This window comes from Schistocerca gregaria, chromosome 10 (genome assembly GCF_023897955.1).
Source record: "Schistocerca gregaria isolate iqSchGreg1 chromosome 10, iqSchGreg1.2, whole genome shotgun sequence".
NCBI classification, from domain to species: Eukaryota; Metazoa; Arthropoda; class Insecta; order Orthoptera; family Acrididae; genus Schistocerca; species Schistocerca gregaria.
In genome coordinates this window covers 158645960-158666611 of record NC_064929.1, presented here as the reverse complement: position 1 = coordinate 158666611, position 20652 = coordinate 158645960, and the positions used below count along the sequence as shown (strand labels likewise).

At 44.6% G+C, this 20652-nt stretch overlaps 1 long non-coding RNA gene across 1 annotated transcript in view; it reads left to right on the top strand.

Annotated features, from left to right (window-relative positions):
• LOC126293663 (uncharacterized) overlaps positions 1–19915 on the top strand; it is a 159994-nt gene extending 140079 nt beyond the window's left edge. Inside the window, exon 3 of the long non-coding RNA XR_007552334.1 lies at positions 17969–19915. This is a non-coding gene — a long non-coding RNA (uncharacterized LOC126293663). The remainder of the gene's footprint in view (positions 1–17968) is intronic.
• Positions 19916–20652: the final 737 nt, after the last annotated feature.

Sequence of the window (20652 nt, the reverse complement as noted above, 5' to 3'; positions counted from 1 at the left end):
TTCGATTATTTTTACATACACGCCGTTTGCCTCTCGAAGGATTACTAAACTACACCTCAGAATCCTTTTCCCTTATATTATTATATATCCGTACCCAGATGACATTGCATCGGGCGTTCCGTAGTCATGCTTAAATTCTCTTACTGCCTTTCCTCTGCCGTTGCTCTCAAAGGCAACCGTCTATTGGCGACAGTTTGAAGCTTCCGTGTGGATTTGTCATATTATACAGGATGTAACAAAAAGAATCATCCCCTTCAAAATCATAACTGTTACGTTATTTGGCATACGTGCGTGAACGGAGTACTGTTGGAAATAGCAAACTACCTGGTTTTACATGGTACCCGCTAGGTAGCAGCAGTGTGCGCCCACTTCAGTTCTAGTAAAAATGGTATCAGGACAACAGAAAGCTTTTTGTGTCCAACACCTTGGGCTGTGCGTGTCAATAATAAGAGTTCAGCGTGACTTTCATACTTTGGTGAGGATCATTTTACAGCACAGAGCATTAGACGATGGCATGTTTCCGAGAAACAGGTTGTCTGTGTAAAGCCGAATCGCCGGGCCGTCCCCGAGTGTCTGACACAGGCGCCGAACGCATCCTCCATAGTTTCACAAGGAGTCCTCAGAAATCCGTTGGCCGTGCAGCTCGACAGCTAAACCTGCCCCCGATATCCTTCTGTTGTGTATTGGGTCGATGTTTAAACGTGAAACTATCCAAAATTCAGCTGCTGCATGCTCTTCGTGAAGGTGACAAATAACAATTTCGTTCTTGGCAAGATGGAGGATGACTTTTCTTCTATGCTTAGTGTTTACTGACCAGGCACCATTCCATTTAAATGGAAAGGTGAACCGTCATAATGTGAGAATAATGAATGAACTGAGACATCGCATAACTGCAGCTGTGGAGGCTGTAACCAACACATGCTCGCTGTAGTGTGGTAACAATCTGAATACCGCATTGACATATGCCTTGCATCTCAAGGGGGCATATCGAACATCTATGGTCGGCCGGAGTGGTCGAGCGGTTCTAGACGCTACAGTCTGGAACCGCGCGACCGCTACGGTAGCAGGTTCGAATCCTGCCTCGGGCATGGATGTGTGTGATGATCAGAGGTTAGTTAGGTTTAAGTAGTCTAGGGGACTGATGACCTCAGCATTTTAGTCTCATAGTGTTCAGAGCCATTTGAGCCAATTGAACATCTATGAAAATGCATGAAAAAAAAAATCCTTTTTCATCAAAAACAAAATTCATTGTATATTTTTATTAGTTTGAGAAATACAGACTTACCAAATCGGATGATTCTTTTTGATACACCCTGACGCAATAAGTAACAGCGGACGACTGACCGTCGAGAAACGTCCACCTCCAAAAACCGGATGTAGTCGGGCTTTAGACAAGGCAAGAAGAGGAACTGAACGAGAATGGCCACAGATAATAGGCCGATGGCTTTCAGATGTTTGCCCGATATACCGGGGATGATTGAACGGAGATCCATGGCGACCTGACGGAGGTACTTCGATGTTATCGCACAGTTAACACAGCATTGTTGACGGGCGGTAGTAGCGAACTAATTTGCAGACGGTGGTCGACATTCACAACTCGCAGAACTCATGACGCTCAAAAAATGGTCAAAGGTGTGTGAAATCTTATAGGACTTAACTGCTGAGGTCATCAGTCCCTAAGCTTACACACTACTTAACCTAAAGTATCCTAAGGACAAACACACACGCCCGAGGGAGGACTCGAACCTCCGCCGGGACCAGCCGCACAGCCAATGACTGCAGCGCCTTAAAGCTCTCGGCTAATCCTGCGCCCATGACGCTCATTTACGCTCAACTTGGAACAGTCACTACCAAGAGAAGTGGAAACTAGTACATTAAAACTTGCATTCACAAATAACAAAACTTGCTTCAGTGAAGTTTGGAATTTCTACATGGCAATTTCTTTTTGAAACATCCTACCGCAATAACAGAAGAGGACGACTGATCGACGTGAAACGTCATTCCATTATCCTCGTTTTGCTTTCGTTGATGTTCATCTTACACCCTCCTTCAAAGACACTGTCCATTCCGTTCAACTGCTCTTCCTAGTCCTTTGCTGTCTCTGACAGAATTACAATGTCATCGGCGAACCTCAAAGTTTTTATATCTTTTCCATGGATTTTAATATCTAATCCGAATTTTTCTTTTGTTTCCTTTATTGCTTGCTCAATATACAGATTGAATAACATCGGAGATAGGCTACAACCCTGTCTCACTCCCTTTAAGTCGGGTGATGGTGAGGGAATTAGATTAGGAAATGAGACACTTACAATAGTAAAGGAGTTTTGCTATTTGGTGTGAAAAGTAACTGATGATGGTCGAAGTAGAGAGGATATAAAATGGCAAGGGAAGCATTTCTGAAGAGGAAAAATTTGTTAACATCGAGCATAAATTTAAATGTCAGGAAGTTGTTTCTGAAAGTATTTGTATGGAGTGTAGCCATGTATGGAAGTGAAACGTGGACGACAAATAGTTCAGACAAGAAGAGAATAGAAGCTTTCGAAATGTGGTGCTACAGAAGAATGCTGGAGATTAGATGGGTAGATCACATAACTAATGAGGAGGTATTGAATAGAATTGGGGAGAAGAGGAGCTTGTGGCACAACTTGACTAGAAGATGGGATCGGTTGGTAGGACATGTTCTGAGACATCGAGGGATCACCAATTTAGTATTGGAGGACAGCGTGCAGGGTAAAAATCGTAGAGGGAGACCAAAAGATGAATACACTAAGCAGATTCAGAAGGATGTAGGCTGCAGTAGGTATTGGAAGATGAAGCAGCTTGCACAGGATATAGTAGCATGGAGAGCTGCATCAAGCCAGTCTCAGGACTGAAGACCACAACAACAACATGGCAAAATCTAAGGGGAAACAATATTTTGGTGAAACAAAGACGCCATCTTGTTCTTGCTGAGGGGTAATTACCTCAGAATATTTCAACCGGAAATTTACTAGCGCCGATGATTGTAAACTTCGATTTCATGTATAGATATGCACTCATTGCTGCTGTTTTTATATTTACTAAGCGCCTAGATATGAGTACTCCTACGGTCGCAGGTTCGCATCCTGCCTCGCGCATTGATGTGTGTGATGTCCTTAGTTAGGTTTAAGTAGTTCGAAGTCGAGGGGACTGATGACCTCAGATGTTAAGTCCCATAGTGCTTGGAGCCATTCTAGGTATGAGCAACTGAAGAATAGGCACTCAAAGACTTTAAATCTACCTGACGAAAATAAACAAATCTAACAAAGCAACGTTGCTGTAATTTATTAGGTCACTTGATCACGTTATTCGTACGAAACTTCTTGACAGATTTAAAATGCGTGCCGGACCAAGACTCGAACTCGGGACCTTTGCCTTTCGCGTGCAACTGCTCTACCATCTGAGCTACCCAAGCACGACTCATGCCCCGTCCTCACAGCTTTACGTCTGCCAGTACGTCGTCTCCTACTTTCCAAACTTCACAGAAGTTCTCCTGCGAGCCTTGCAGAACTAGCACTCCTGAAAGAAAGGATATTGCGAAGACATGGCTTAGCCACAGCTTCCTTTCTTTCAGGAGTGCTAGTTCTTCAACACTCGCAGGAGAAGTTCTATGAAGTTTGGAAAGTAGGAGACTAGGTACTGGCGGAAGTAAAGCTGTGAGGCCGGGGCGTGAGTCGTGCTTGGGTAGCTCAGATGGTAGAGTACTTGCCTGCGAAAGGCAAAGGTCCCGAGTTCGAGTCTCGGTCCGGCACACAATTACAATGTGCCAGGAAGTTTCATATCAGCGCACACTCTGTTACAGAGTGAAAATCTCATTCTGGACGTTATTTGTACATTTAATACACTCAAAAACACTCCGCGAAGGGGTTATCCGTATGGGATAAAATCTGTAGATGTGAGGTGCGTGTACAGACAAACAAATTAGAAAAGTTTCAGAAAAAATTGAGTGATTTAACAAACAAAGAGTTTTACCAACTAAGCTAGTCAATAACGCATTTAAACTCTGTTGGCCCTCGTGCAAGCAGTTATTCGGCGTGGCAGTTGTTGGATGTCGTCTTGAGAGATTTCGAGCCAAATGCTGTCCAATTGGCGAGTCACATCTTCCAAATGGTGATCTAGTTGCAAGGCCCTGCCTATAATGCCCCAAACGTTCTCGATTGCGGATATATCCGGCGACCTTGTTGGCGAAGCCTTGTAGGGAATGCCATTATCTCGCTGAAATATGAACCCATAAGGGGCAACAAAACGCGGCGGAGAATTTTGTTGAAGTACCTCTGTGCGGTAAGAGTGCCGCAGATGACAAACAAACGGGCCCTGAAAATAAAATGAGACCCAGACCATCACTCCCGCTTGTACGGCCACAATCAGGCTGGTGTCCCAGAACTGTCTGAGGCTTCTCCACACATCAGGGCTCAGTTCTATGCGAGACTCATCAATGAAAACAATTCTCTGCCTATTGATGGTCCTTGCTGTCACTCAAGCAGCATCTGGACGTCGGGTCAATGATAATGATGAATCAGCGGAGTGCCTCTCTCACGACTGTTCGATCTTCTGTCGTCTCTCGAGGTCGGTTGCTACTTTCTTGGCGCTTTGTTCAGCCATGCCAACGGACTTGCCGCAGGGGTAACACCGGCTCCCGTTACATCACCGAAGTTAAGCGCTGTCGGGCTGGGCAAGCACTTGGATGGGTGACCATCCTGTGTACCGAGCGGTGTTGGCAAGCGGGGTGCCTTGTGAGGCAAACTGAGGGATTAGTTGACTGAGAAGTAGCGGTTCCGGTCTCGTAAACTGACATACGGCCGGGAGAGCGGTGTGCTGACCGCGTGCTGCCCCCCCCCCCCCCCCTCCATATCCGCATTCAGTGACGCCTGTGGGCTGAGGATGACACGGTGGCAGGTCGGTACCGCTGGGCCTTCATGGCCTGCTCTGGAGTAGTTTAGTTTTAGTGTTTAGCCATGGTTCACCCATTCCTGCCAACATAGTCGAATAGAGGTATTTTTCCTTTTCAACTGTTGAGCGATTCGCCAGTTGCTCCAACGGCAATCTTTGAGTACAACTACATGTACTCTCTCAAATCCTAAAATTGTGTCCCATTGTTCACATGCCTGTGTGAGAGACTCATTTCCTGCCCAACTGAGTACACATAATGAAATCCGCAAACACTTTACGCCCGGGATCGACATGCTGCCAGGTGCGCGGTGATACTTGGAATTTCCCATCTGAATATCGATTTGTGTGCAGTTTGCATAACTTCTTCGTGGTGGGTCTACTCTTTTTCTTTTTTTTTTAAGTGTAACTCGATTTTTTTGTTTTATAAATCTACTGGTAAGTTTTGTTTATATTTGCTTGTTTTTAGATCTGGTGACGCCTAAAAGCCGTAGCGGGTTACACTGAGATAATGAAAGTCATGGGATAGCGATGTCCACATATACAGATGGCAATAGTATCGAGTAGGCTTACAGAAGGCATAAAAAAAGGCAGTGCTTCGGTGGGTCTGTCATTTGTACTCAGGTGACTCATGTGAGAAGATTTCCGACGTGCTTGTGGCCGCACTAAGGGAATATACTTGAGCTAGAAGTATGGAACATTCCATTTCGGAAATCGTCAAGGAATTAAAAACCGAGATCCACATTATACTGCGAATGCCAAACTTCAGGCATTACATCTCACCACGGACAAAGCAGTGGTCGATAGCCTTCACTTAACGACCGAGAGTGCGACGTTGAGTAGACTTATTTGTGCTAAAAAACTAGCAACATTGCGTGAAACAACCACAAAAATCAGCGTGGGACGTAAGGCGAACGCATCCGTTAAGACAGTGCGGTGCAATTTGTAGTTACTGATCTATGGCAGCAGGCGACAGACTTATGTTCCATTGCTAACAGCACGGCATCGCCTGCAGCGCCTCTCCTGGACTCGAGACGATATCGGTAGGACTCCAGACGAGTGGAAAACCGTTGCCTGTTGAGATGAGTTCCTATTTCAGTTGATAAGAACATGCGGCAGGGTTCGGGTGTAGCACACATCCCACGAACGCATCGACCAAAGTTTTCAACAAGTCACTGTGCAAGGTGATAGTGGCTCCATAATGGTGAGGGCTGTGGTTACATGGAAGGGACTAGCTTCTCCGGTCCAACTGAACCAATCTGGAAATGATTATATTCGGCTAATTGGTGACCATTTGGAATCATTCATGGACTTTATGCTCCCAAACATCGACGGAATTTTTATGGATGACAAAACGGCATATAATCAGTTTGAAGAAGACTCTGGGCGATTCGAGCGAATAATTTGGCCACCCAGACAGTCCGACATGAATCCTCACCGAGTGAGGTGACGCAGTAATTAGCGCACTGGACTCGCATTGGGAAGGACACGCGTCCGGCCATCCGGAATTAAGTTTTCCGTGATTTCCCTAAATCGCTTCGGGTAAATGCCGGTATGGTTCGTTTGAAAGGGCACGGCCGATTTCTTTCCCTAGTCCCACAGGACAGATGACTTCTCTGTTTGGTCCGCTCCCCCAAGTCAACTAACCAACCGTGAATCCCATCGAATATTTATGAGCCAAAATCGAGAGGTCAGTTGGTGAGAAAAATCCTGCATCCCTTTCTCAGTTATGGACGGCTATTAGAGTCATCGTGGCTGAATATTTCTGCAGGGAACTTCCAAAGACTTCTTGAGTCCGTGCCAAAGGAGGTCCGACTTTGTCAACCCAGTGAATTTTAATAAAGTAGCATGCGACCAAGACACTTACTAGAATGAGATTTTCACTCTGCAGCGGAGTGTGCGCTGATATTAAACTTCCTGGCAGATTAAAACTGTGTGACGGACAGAGACTCGAACTCGGGACCTTTGCTTTTCGTGGGCAAGCGCTCTAGGAGACGAGATACTGGTAGAACTAAGGCAGTGAGGAGGGGTCGTGAGTCGTGCTTGGGTATCTCAGTTGGCAGAGCACTTGCCCACGAAAGGCAAAGGTCCCGCGTTCAAGTCGCGATCCGGCACAAAGATTTAATCTGCCAGGAAGTTTCATATCAGCGCACACTCCGCTGCAGAGTGAAAATCTCATTCAGGAAACACACCCATGCCCGAGGGAGGACTCGAACTTCCGCCGGCACCACAGTCCACGACTGCAGCGCCTTAGACTGCTCGACTAATCCCGCGCGGCCAACCCAATGCATTTCAATAAAGTAGCATGCGGCCAAGACACTGTTATAATGTAGTCCGATACAAAGTTGTCCACAATTCGAAACGGCCACATTTCGCGAAATAAAATTCTCCGAACTCGTTGCAGATCAGCGGTTCTGGGGTGGCGGGGAGAGCCCTGGTCTGTTTACGCGCGGCGCCATTGTAGTGTCGGGGTGCGAGACGTTTCGGCGCGGCAGCGGCGCGCCCTCCTCGGGACCGGAGCGCTCCCTAAGTGCCTCCTCCACCCCCGCTGCCCTAAGAACGCGGCGGCCATTAGGCGCGCCGGCCGGCTCATCCATCACACGCGGCCGCACCGAGGTCGCTATTGACACCGCTTGCTTTTCATCCCGGCCCACTGCATATCAATATCCCGCCGCGCCCAGCTCCGCCGCTGCCCGCCTGACGTCACACACCCACTGGCGGCTGCACACCGCGGATTATCTGATAAAGAAGGCTCCCCAAGGCCTTACATGGGTGGATTTTGAAGCCCGTGTTAATTGACCACCCGGTGGCCTTCGTCTAATAATTTCACTCAAAGTTTGGGATGAGAAGTGAGGGGTTTATTTACATGTGTACGTTTCTTGGTGCGTGTGTAAATGTGCTGCGTTTGGTGTGACACTTGCTCAGACCGTGCGACCGTTAACATCGCAGGTTCGAATCCTGCGTCGGGGACTGGATGTGTGTGATGTCCTTAGGTTAGTTAGGTTTAAGTAGTTATAAGTTTTAGGGGGCTGAGGACCTCAGCAGTTGTCCCATAGTGCTCAGAGCCATTTGAACCATTTTTTGAAATGAGAGGGAATGATTATTTTTGTTATTTATCGTAGAATGAGTGCCTTCTTTGTTGTATGATAGTTACGGTGGTTGTCATGTTTGTGTGGGACGAACCAAGGTGCGCCTGTGGTGATTCTGCAGGGGTCATTATATGTCCTGTGCCCCCAATGTTCAGTTATCGAATTTTGTGCCCTCCCCCCCCGGAAACTTTTTAAGACACCAGCTTACAATTTCCCATAATTATTGGATGCACCTTTCTAGATACACTGAACTAGAACTATTACTAAAATTGCATTGTGGGGCGTGTTATCTTATTTTTCAAACACTCAATTTTTTGTAAATAAATGAACATATAAACAAAAAACTCACAATGTTCTAATTATTGTAGTTCAATATGTGTTGAATCCCCACTTCGCATGCTTTGAAAATTGCATGTTGTTTATTGCAAAAAATGTAGTTAAGAAATTTTGCGATTTAAAACTTATTACAGTACCATGAGAAAAAGATTGAATAATCAACGAAAGGATAATGTTCTACGAGTCGGGGCGTGGAATTTCAGAAGCTTGAACGTGGTAGGGAAACTAGAAAATCTGAAAAGGGAAATGCAAAGGCTCAATCTAGATATAGTAGGGGTCAGTGAATTGAAGTGGAAGGAAAACAAGGATTTCTGGTCAGATGAGTATCGGGTAATATCAACAGCAGCAGAAAATGGTACAACAGGTGTAGGATTCGTTATGAATAGGAAGGTAGGGCAGAGGGTGTGTTACCTTGAACAGTTCAGTGACAGAGTTGTTCTAAACAGAATCGACAGCAGACCAACACCGACAACGATAGTTCAGGTATACATCCCGACGTCGCAAGCTGAAGATGAACAGATAGAGAGAGTGTATGAGGATATTGAAAGGGTAATGCAATATGTAAAGGGGGACGAAAATCTAATAGTCATGGGCGACTGGAATGCAGTTGTAGGGGAAGGAGTAGAAGAAAAGGTTACAGGAGAATATGGGCTTGGGACAAAGAATGGTAGAGGAGAAAAACTAATTGAGTTCTGTAACAAGTTTCAGCTAGTAATAGCGAATACCCTGTTAAAGAATCACAAGAGGAGGAGGTATACTTGGAAAAGGCCGGGAGGTACGGGAAGATTTCAATTAGATTACATCATGGTCAGACAGAGATTCCGAAATCAGATACTGGATTGTAAGGCGTACCCAGGAGCAGATATAGACTTAGATCACAATATAGTAGTGATGAAAAGTAGGCTGAAGTTCAAGACATTAGTCAGGAAGAATCAATACGCAAAGAAGTGGGATGCGGAAGTTCTAAGGAATGAGGAGATACGTCTGAAGTTTTCTAACGCTATAGATACAGCAATAAGGAATAGCGCAGTAGGCAGCACAGTTGAAGATGAATGGACATCTCTAAAAAGGGCTATCACAGAAGTCGGGAAGGAAAACATAGGTACAAAGAAGGTAGCTGCGAAGAAACCATGGCTAACAGAAGAAATACTTCAGTTGATTGATGAAAGGGGGAAGTACAAACATGTTCCGGGAAAACCAGGAATACAGAAATACAAGTTGCTGAGGAATGAAATAAATAGGAAGTGCAGGGAAGCTAAGACGAAATGGCTGCAGGAAAAATGTTAAGACATCGAAAAAGATATGATTGTCGGAAGAACAGACTCAGCATACAGGAAAGTCAAAACAACCTTTGGTGACACTAAAGCAACGGTGTAAACATTAAGAGTGCAACGGGAATTCCACTGTTAAATGCAGTGGAGAGAGCAGATAGGTGGAAAGTATACATTGAAAGCCTCTATGAGGGCGAAGATTTGTCTGATGTGATAGAAGAAGAAACAGGAGGCGATTTAGAAGAGATAAGGGATCCAGTATTAGAATCTGAATTTAAAAGAGCTCTGGAGGACTTACGGTCAAATAAGGCAGAAGGGATAGATAACATTCCATCAGAATTTCTAAAATCATTAGGGGAAGTGGTAACAAAACGACTATTCACGTTGGTGTGTAGAATATATGAGTGGCGACATATCATCTGACTTTCGGAAAAGCATCATCCACACAGTTCTGAAGACGGCAAGAGCTGACAAATGCGAGAATTATCGCACAATCAGCTTAACAGCTCATGCATCGAAGCTGCTTACAAGAATAATATACAGACGAATGGAAAAGAAAATTGAGAATGCGCTAGGTGACGATCAGTTTGGCTTTAGGAAAAGTAAAGGCACAAGAGAGGCAATTCTGACGTTACGGCTAATAATGGAAGCAAGGCTAAAGAAAAATCAAGACACGTTCATAGGATTTGTCGTCCTGGAAAAAGCGTTCGACAATATAAAATGGTGCAAGCTGTTCAAGATTCTGGAAAAAGTAGGGGTAAGCTATAGGGAGAGACGGGTTATATACAATATGTACAACAACCAAGAGGGAATAATAAGAGTGGACGATCAAGAATGAAGTGCTCGTATTAAGAAGGGTGTAAAACAAGGCTGTAGCCTTTCGCCCCTACTCTTCAATCTGTACATCGAGGAAGCAACGATGGAAATAAAAGAAAGGTTCAGGAGTGGAATTAAAATACAAGGTGAAAGGATATCAGTGATACGATTCGCTGATGACATTGCTATCCTGAGTGAAAGTGAAGAAGAATTAAATGATACGCTGAACGGAATGAACAGTCTAATGAGTACACAGTATGGTTTGAGAGTAAATCGAAGAAAGACGGAGGTAATGAGAAGTAGTAGAAATGAGAACAGCGAGAAACTTAACATCAGGATTGATGGTCACGAAGTCAATGAAGTTAAGGAATTCTGCTACCTAGGCAGTAAAATAACCAATGACGGACGGAGCAAGGAGGACATCAAAAGCAGACTCGCTATGGAAAAAAGGAATTTCTGGCCAAGAGAAGTCTACTAATATCAAATACCGGCCTTAATTTGAGGAAGAAATTTCTGAAGATGTACGTCTGGAGTACAGCATTGTATGGTAGTGAAACATGGACTGTGGGAAAACCGGAACAGAAGAGATTGGAAGCATTTGAGATGTGGTGCAATAGACGAATGTTAAAAATTAGGTGGACTGATAAGGTAAGGAATGAGGAGGTTCTACGCAAAATCGGAGAGGAAAGGAATATGTGGAAAACACTGATAAGCAGAAGGGACAGGATGATAGGACATCTGCTAAGACATGGGGGAATGACTTCCATGTTACTAGAGGGAGCTGTATAGGGCAAAAACAGTAGAGGAAGACAGAGATTGGAATACGTCAAGCAAATAATTGAGGAACTAGGTTGCAAGTGCTACTCTGATATGAAGAGGTTAGCACAGGAATGGAATTCGTGGCTGGCCGCATGAAACCAGTCAGTAGACTGATGACAAAAAGAAAAAAAAAAAAAAACAGTTCTTATACAGACTTAAGTTTCTGCGTATTTCATGCACTTGAATTTCCCTGGACCATAGTCTGTGTCTTCTTCAGTGTCACAGCAGCCCAATTCTTGCCACCTCCTTTTCTTTCTTGCTTCTTTTGTCATGTATTGAGTGCTTCAAATACACGAAGCGTATCGAGTTCCCGCGGTCTTTCAGCAGTGTTCTGTCCATATCTTTCCCCCTAACTTCTCCAGAACCTCAAGTTTTTCATAGTTCTCACCATTAACAGTTATTACAGCATCAGACACTGCTAACGTTAGAGTCAAGAGGCCAACAAATATATATTTTAGGCACACGGCACCACACAACATTTCGGAAAGACTCATTTACGTTCTGGGCCTTCTTTAGTAGCTCATGATTTGCCGAATTTCTGTAAAAGGGTTTGATTGCCTCCATTATTGCCAAAGGAAGAGAATGTTCACCACTCTCATCCGTTTCTAAAGTTACTTTCCTTTTCGATGCACTAGGGTGACGTGTTCACTTCAGAAACATTATCGTAGTTTCCTCTACTGCTAGAACACGTGTTTTCAAGTACTTCAGAAGAAAATGCAGGTCTCACATATCTGTTACCCGCAAATTTGTGTTTCTTGAAGTTACCTTTACGCTTAGTCACTTTATTTACGTGTAAAAAGCAATAGAAGTTAGCTAACTACAAAAATAGCTGATAATCACACTGCTTTCAACGAATACTGGTGCCAGAAACAAAGGACTGATTTGTTTATTCGTCATGCCAACTTCTGAGACGTAGCAGTAGGCACAAAACAAAGCAATTCACAGCCTTCTAGACTATGTAGTTCCCAAGATATGACTGCTCAACTGTGGTAGAACGTGCGTAACCGAGAAATTTGACAGTCACATGTTAACATTCAGAATATTAATGTATTATATACCAAAATGTTCAGGAAGATCCAAAGTACATTATGAAGAAGAAAACAGAAAAGGCAAATGTCAACGGATTTCACGTACAATGTCCCCTTAAGTCGTTGTTTTGGAGGTGAGTCTCTGTTACCATGCCCTAGATCACACAGCCATAAAGCATCGTTGGAAGTACCACCATCTTCCAGATAAACAATTTAGCTGTGGTGGTTAGGCCACTACCCTTGAACAGTGGATACAACTGAAATAGTCTAGTGGAGCCCCGATTACATACGTCGCTAATATGATACTTCCAGAGTAGTTTACGATCAATTTCAGGCCCAAGCATTTTAACGAATCGCGCCAGGGGAGTTCCCGCCGGTCTATAGAGGACTGACGATTGAGAAGTCTCCTTTTGGTAGTGAACATGATTGCTCGAGATTAGTTTTGATTTTCCAGATACTGCACCATTGAGTAATTTCCTGGAGGTGCCTCTGAAGCCGCGTAATTTTCATCCGCAAAGAGGCTAAGACAGTGTTGTCCCGTTTGGTATGTCACTCATGTAAATAGTATGGAGTGCAGGGCCCAGTATTGAACCTTGTGGAACCCTTGGCTCTAGTTGCTTAATTCTGCTCTCGCTCTTATTTGGCCTAACAAAGAATTTTATATTATCTAAGAATGATGATGTGGAAGGGACATTCATACTGGTGGAGTTCGAATAGTATGCTGTCGTGCGTGAAACGGTCGACGGCCTTCTTTGTACCCAAGAAGGCAGCACTCGGGTTTTGCTTATCTGCCCTGGACTTAAAGATGTGCTCAAAGAAAGCTCCACTACACGTGTCCCCTCGTCTCAAACTCTGCCACACATCTATGAGCATTCCACTTTATTGTAACGTGTGTTGTCGACAGGGCACCTCACGTTGATTCCATATTTCTAAATTTCCAGAAGGCTCTTGATATAGTTCCTCATAAGAGTCCTGCTACCAAACCGTGTGCCTCTGACATATCGTCTCAGTTACGCCGTCTGATTTGTGATTTCGTAATAAGAATGGAAAAAACCGAGCAGTTAAAACCAATACGGATATTGTTCCGAACAACCGGTACCTTTCGTATTTGTTCGGCCTCAGTTATAAAAGATGTCTTTTATTTTTTACTAGTAATCGGGTAAAAAACGAGATATCAATTGCCGTAGCAGCAGTGGTAAAGTTTTTGGTTTTTAAATAAATCTTTTTCTTTTTTAATCAATTTTTATTAGTATAATGCACATTGCTTTGCAATATTGCGTTATAATAGAAAATGGGAAAACCAATCAGTGTCGTTTTAATAACAATGCCGGCAGTAACGAGCTGTAAACACATTCCATAAGAAATGATACAGTGTTAATGTGACAGTAATGTACCTGCTACAGTGTGGCATAGGCTATTAGACGGTACACATGTCCCATCTAGAGTGTATGATAGCTTGTCACTGTTATCGTCAGACATCAGTTGTACTATATAATGGTACTATCCTTAGTTTGGAAGTATTTTGCGAAGTCCAGTATCATTGGAGTACAACGATCCATTTGCTGTAAAATATTAAAAACGACAGGAGCCACAACAAACTTGTAATATCATATGAGGAGAAAACTTGATAGTTCTCACATAGTTTGCAATAAAAACAGGCAGTAGTCGATCTGTTACATGTATCTACATAATATGCCTTTATCTGTTTGTAGCCCTTGAAACAGGACAAATCAACATGCAAAATAAAGTTCTTCGACCTAGGTTTTCATTTTTATGATTGACTATTCCTAATGAGCGAATACTAGTATAACGTTAGATTTCAACATGATTTTTGACCAGAGTTTCAAAAATTAGAGACAGTACGAGAATATTGTTGATTTTTTATACACTGAAGCGCCAAAGAAACTGGATAGGCATGAGTAGTCAAATACAGAGATACCTAAACGGGCAGAACACGGCGCTGCGGTCGGCAACACCTATACAAGACAACAAGAGTCTGGCGCGGTTGTTAGATCGGTTACTGCTGCTATCAGGACAGCTTATTAAGATTTCAGTTACAATGTGGTGTTACAGTAATCCCATGAGCGATGGGATACAGCATCTCCTGTACGACCATTTCACGAGTCTACCGCGAATATAAGGAATCCGGCAAAACTTAAAATCTCCGAGATCGTTGCGGCCGGAAAAGGATCCTATAAGAACGGGGCCAACGAAGACTGAAGATAATCGTTCAACGTGACACAAGTGCAACCCTTCCGCAAATGGCTGCAGATTTCAATGCTGGACCATCAATAAGTGTCAGCGTGAGCGTGCGAACCATTCAACCAAACATCATCGATATGGATTTTTGGAGCCGAAAGCTCACTCGTGTACACTTAGTGACTGCATTACACAAAGCTTTACGCCTCGCTTGTTGTTGATGACTGGAAACATGTTGCCTCGTCGGACAAGTCTCGTGTATAAGTATGGTGACCACCTCATGAAACCACGCAGCTTGGATGTCAATATGGGACTGTTCAAGTTGTTGGAGGCTTTGTAACGGTGTGGAACGTGTGCAGTTTGAGTGATATCTCTGACAGGTGATACTTACGTAAGCAGCCTTTCTGATGACCTGCGCCCTTTCATGTCCATTGTGAATTCCGAAGGGATTGGGCAATGCGACACCGCACAGAATTGCTACAGAATGGCTCCAGGAACAGTCTTCTGAGTTTAAATACTACCGCTGGCCACCAAACTCCCCAGACATGTACATTACTGAGCATATCTAGTATGCCTTGCAACGTGCTGTTCAGAAGAGATCTCCGCCCTCCTCGTAATCTTATGGATTTATGGAGAGCCCTGCAGGATTCATGGCGTCAGGTCCCTCCAGCTCTACTTCAGACCTTGTGTTGCTGCACTTCTGCGCCCTTATGGGGGCCCTACACGATGTTAGGCAGGTTTACCAGTTTCTTTGGCTCTTCAGTGTAGCATTCGTATCATAAAGGTCAGAATTTCTTAGGATGGTCGAGCAATAAGTAATGCAACACATTTCTTTTTTTCTCAGCTAATTTTAATTTTTAAAAATTAGGAACTGATTGCGGGGCATCGTGGAGTAACCCTGCTTCAGCCCCTATAGTTTCACGATGTACCGATAGGCTGTGGTGCTATACGTAGCCTTCGAAATGACCTCTTCGAGGGAAGTGCGTTCCAAGCAGAGAGCTGTCATTGAGTTTCGTTTGGCGGGAAACCAGACACTCACAAACATTCGTAGGCGCTTGCAGAATGTCTACGGAAACCTGACAGTGAACAAAAGCACGGTAACGGTTGTGCGGGATTTTTGTCAGCATCGCAACAAGGTTGGAGAACCTGTCCGACCTCCTGTGTACCGGCCGGCCGCACTCAGCTGTGACTCCTGCCATGCGGACTCTCTCATTCTAGGTGATCGGCGCATCACAACCTAATACCTCGCTGCTCAACTGGACGTCTCTGTTGGTAGTAGTAACCACACTCCTCCAACAGTTGGGGTACCCAAAGGAGTGTGCCAATCGGTTCCTAGCCTTCCAACAGAAGACCATTAAGAGCAAGGAGTAACCATTGTACGAAATTACTTGTACGTTACGAGGCTGATAGTTTGTCGGACATGGTCACAGGTGATGAAACATGGATTGACCACTTTGAACTGGAAACAAAAGTGCATTCCATGTAGTGGCGTCACCCATACTATCCTCCGAAGAACGAGTTCAAAGCCGCGCTCTCAGCACTTAAAGTTATGGCGACCGTCTTCTGGGACTCTGAAGGGGTAATTCTGTTTGATTTCCTTCTTCGTGGTGTTACCCTCGGCCTGCACGTCGCTACGAAAATGCAAACTACATGACAACGCAAGGCCTCACACAGATTTATGGACCCGAGAGACGCTCACAAAACTTCATTGGACTGTTCTTCCTCACCCACTGTACAGACCAGCTTTCATATCTTCGCACTTTCCTCCTTACGTCTGTTTGACCCAGTGAAGTATGCACTCCGCAGGAAGCAGTACGTGGATGATGGGGAGATTATTGATGCAGCAAGACCTTAGCTAGTACGCCAGAAAATATAGTAGTACCACGCAGGTATACAGGCCGTCCCAGTAAGATGGCATAAGGTCGGCGCAATGAATAGAGATTACTTTGAACTACAAGATATTGTAACCAAAACTATGGGGAATAGTATGGCTTATTGGAATATTGAATGAAACCAACCTGCTTTCAGAAAACAGGTGTTGAATTACTTCCTGAACGCCCCTCGCTGTAACTGACAGGAAATCTTCGAGTGAAACTGAAGTGATGACCAAGGTTCCCCTCTGATGTTCTTAATCTACACAGGGTGTCCCAGGGCGAATGATCAGTATTCAGAGTTGGATAGGAATGATCATTCGAAGCAAGAAAGTCTAGTAAGCTTGAGGTCTAAAATGCGTGCTTTAAGAGCTATGAACACTGCTTCATCTTCGGTACTGTGAAACACATCTCTTTTACTCCAACCTGTTTGCTTTCCATACCGACGCAGTGCACATAGCTCTTACGGTACACGTTTTAGAGCCCGTATTTACTATTTGCGTCGAATGATCATTCGTATGTTATCCCTGACTATTGACCAGTCCTGGGGGGACACCCTGTATAAATGCTTCAAGAGACGATCAGAGGAGCCGTCTTACAAGAAGAGGTCCTTAACGGTGCGATCGACTTTTTGAAACTATCTACACGATGATGTACTTTAAGATCCCAGGTATCAAACACTACAGCCATTCACCCTGGCGGGTATATGTCATCCAGTAAGTCTGAATAATTTTTTGTATTCCTGACGACATGTAATTTCACCTGTGCATATAAGTAGCTTAACATATTTTCACTGTTAACTTGTTTAGGTTGTCAATATTTACTTCTGATGGAGACGTTTTTATAAATGTTAAATAAACCTTCCAATTTGGACCTGACTGACTGTTTACTATTTCTACAAGAAAATTTCATCCTGCGGTTGCTGCTCCACCCATGTACAAATTCCTACAGCATTCATGATACGTTAATGGCGGCCTTCACACGTGATGGTACCTGCGTCCTCTGTCACGTGAGAAGGGTGCTTAATGCTCAACAAGATGATATTCCTCTGTGATCGTCAGATGTGGTCAACCAGAATATTGATAAATAATATGCGTGCCTGTTGTGGTCCAGCGTTGGGCCATTGTTACATCTCTACGCCCTACGATTCTCGTCACTACACGATTCAATCATCCAGTCGAATGGAGATCCACAATGAGACCATTATGAGACTCATTCGGTTGCTGATCACCCTGTCCTTAACAGTCATCAAATAAACATGTCACAGTGTTCACTCCCCTTACATACCTTACCAACCCTGGTAAGAACACTAGACACGTACAACACTAATGTCCTATGGTGGCTGTTCCCTCTGTCACAGAGAACTGCCACCTCAAATATTTTATATTTCCGCTAGTGGTGTGCATGTGCATGTAGTTACTTTGACGTCCTGCCATTTCTCCTGTGCTCTACGTATTTTTCTCAGGCTATGCAGAAAAACTTGCATGGTAATGTTGCTCAGCAGTTCTTACCAAAGTTCAGAATTCTTCCTCTGTTGTGATGTGGAGACTTTACTTACGGTTTTAATAAATGCTTATTCTTTATGTATCATACATTTATAGCTGTTTCATAACGTTTTGCGTATTTTGTTGCAGATGCTGACCCAAGGACCTATGCTTGGTGAAGTGTCTCCTTTCAAATGGATGGACAGATGAACACCAGCAACCAGGGTAGGAATCTAAAACAACCCAAGGGACCTGTGCACTGTGGAGCGTCTCGTTTCACCTGGATGGACAGATGAACACCAGCAACTACTGCAAAAAGTATAGGCCTATACACAACAGCTGTGGAGTAGGTCCTGTCAGCTGGATGGGAAGAAGACCACCAGCAACTATTGCACAAAGGGTAGGCTTACACAACAACCTAAGGGACCTTTGCTCTGTGGAGCGTTGCCTTTCAATTGGATGGACAGACGAACACCAGCAACCACTGCACAAAAAGTCTGCAACATGTGCAGTGTCTCCTTTCAGCTGGATGGGTGTGTGAACACCAGAACTACTGCACATAGGGTAGGCCTATACAAAAACTCAAGGGACCTACGCTCTATGGAGTGTCTCGTTTCTAAAGGATGTGCAGATAAATGTCAGCAACCACCGCACTAAGGGTACACAACAACACAAGGGACCTACACTCCATGGAATGTCTCCTTTCGAATGGATGGATGGGTGGATGAACACCAGCAACCACTGCAAAAAGTGTATAAACAATCTGTCGTGGAAAAATTTAAACAGAAAACTCCTGATGATATGGAAACAGAGCAAAGACAATGGAAACTATTCAGAGATGTCTCCATTCTGAATTACGGTTGGACAGGACATACACCAACATGGTAGGACGAAAATGTACAACTCCTACCGATTATGTTACAGTAAGAAATGCCACTAATTCTCAGTGTGACCAAACAGGGCGATAAGGCATTGAATGGAATGAAGTACGTGGTATACATAGAGAAAAGGGCAGAATGCCAGTGCCAAGCAGAAGTTGGAAGAATAAGGGAAACTAAGAGGCGATAAAGCTGTGCAGTCGAACACGGTCGCAGTAAATAAGCCCAGAGTCCGAATAACAGACAGATAAGCCCACAGTCTGAACAGTAGACCGTGCCACAGAAAACAATGTATTAGACTATATTGTGCACGATTGAGGAAACAATTGAAGCTGCTTTAAGATACAGGGGCACATCTGTTAAGAAAACAAATATTCCTGTTAGTTCTAATGTTAGAATACATGAAGCAGGAGTACCTTGGCTGAGAAGTGTCTCCAGCGAAGCACTATGTAGGAGTGAGTGCTGTATCTTGAAGATAGTGTACCTAGGAAGAAATGATGTTTCCAGTATCCAGTTAGTGACCGTTTCTAGAATCATATGGGGGTATGGGTGCTGGAGACCTCCAAACTAGATTCTTACGTTTTCTATTGTTTTTGTTGTTGCTAGACATTACGTTGTATCCTCTGCTCAGTCACGAGCATTTCTCGCTTATAAGAAGCTTAGCTATGTTTCTGTTACCATCACGTCCCATAAAAGCTTAAATATGGTCCAGGGGATTATCTTCCACAGGTATCTTCTTTTACAGTCCGATGACGAGCAGCATGCCAACTTAGAGCGACGAGGTGTCCATTACGTCTGGCGCGTCCACTGGGGTCCGAGGTATAATCAGGTTGCCACTGGTGCCTTCATCTTGGCCTTCGAGGGTGACACATTACCTGAGAAGGTCAAGGTGATGGTCTACCACTGTGATGTCAAGCCATATATCTCTCCCACGATGCAGTGCTTCAAGTGTTGGGTTCGGCCATATGTCTTCCCGCTGTGCTTTCAGACTCATATGTCGCAATTGTGGTCGTCCATCCCATCCCAATACTCCATGTGCCCTGCCTTCCATCTGTGTCAACTGCAGAGAGCACCATCCCCCTCGCTCGCCGGACTGTAAGATTCTACAGAAGGAAAGGAAAATAATGGAATACAAGACCCTGGACCGACTGACCTACACTGAGGCTAAACGGAAATTTGAATGGCTTCATCCCATGTGCATGACATCATCTTATGCCACCACTGTGAACTCCATCAGCTGCACCACATACAGTCAGCTCTCAGAGCCGAAGGATCCCACCTACCCCCTTGATGGTTGATGGCTCTTCCCTCCTTGTTGCTCCCACACCATCTACTTCAGGAGTAGAACGCTCCCCCCCCCCCCCCCCCCCCCAGTCAGTCCCTAAGCTGTTGAAGCGTAAGTCTTCTTCGGCTTCTCTCGCTAGGAATGGATCCCCTCCCAGGTTCCTACCAGTGGCATAGCAGACACCCAGCAGTGGCTGAAGAAGCCACACGTTACTGGTCGTAGAGCTTCGTGGTCCAGTCCCGGAGACTGAATCAAAGAATCCCTCCCATCAAGGGCAACCAAAGGAACAGTATGAGAAATCGAAATTGAAGACCCTAAGACCAAGGAACCTGTGGTGGCACCCACTCCACCACTACATACAAGGTCTGCATCTGAGGATGAGGTGGAGATTCTGGTGTCCACTGAGGACCTAGATCTCGCTGGTCCGTCAGAGATGATGGATGTCGCTCCTGTCGGTACTCAGTCGGTGGCAGCAGGTGACCCAGCGGCATAATTTGCGTCCTCAGTCCCTTCACGCCTTTCTCGGCCATGGACAATGTCATCCTTCAGTGGAGCTGCAGCGGTCTTTTCCACCATCTTCCTGAGCCCCGCCAACTTCTCAGCCTTTACCCTTTCTTCTGCATTGCTCTTCAGGAAACTTGGTTTTCTGGCAATGCGAACTCCATCCCTCA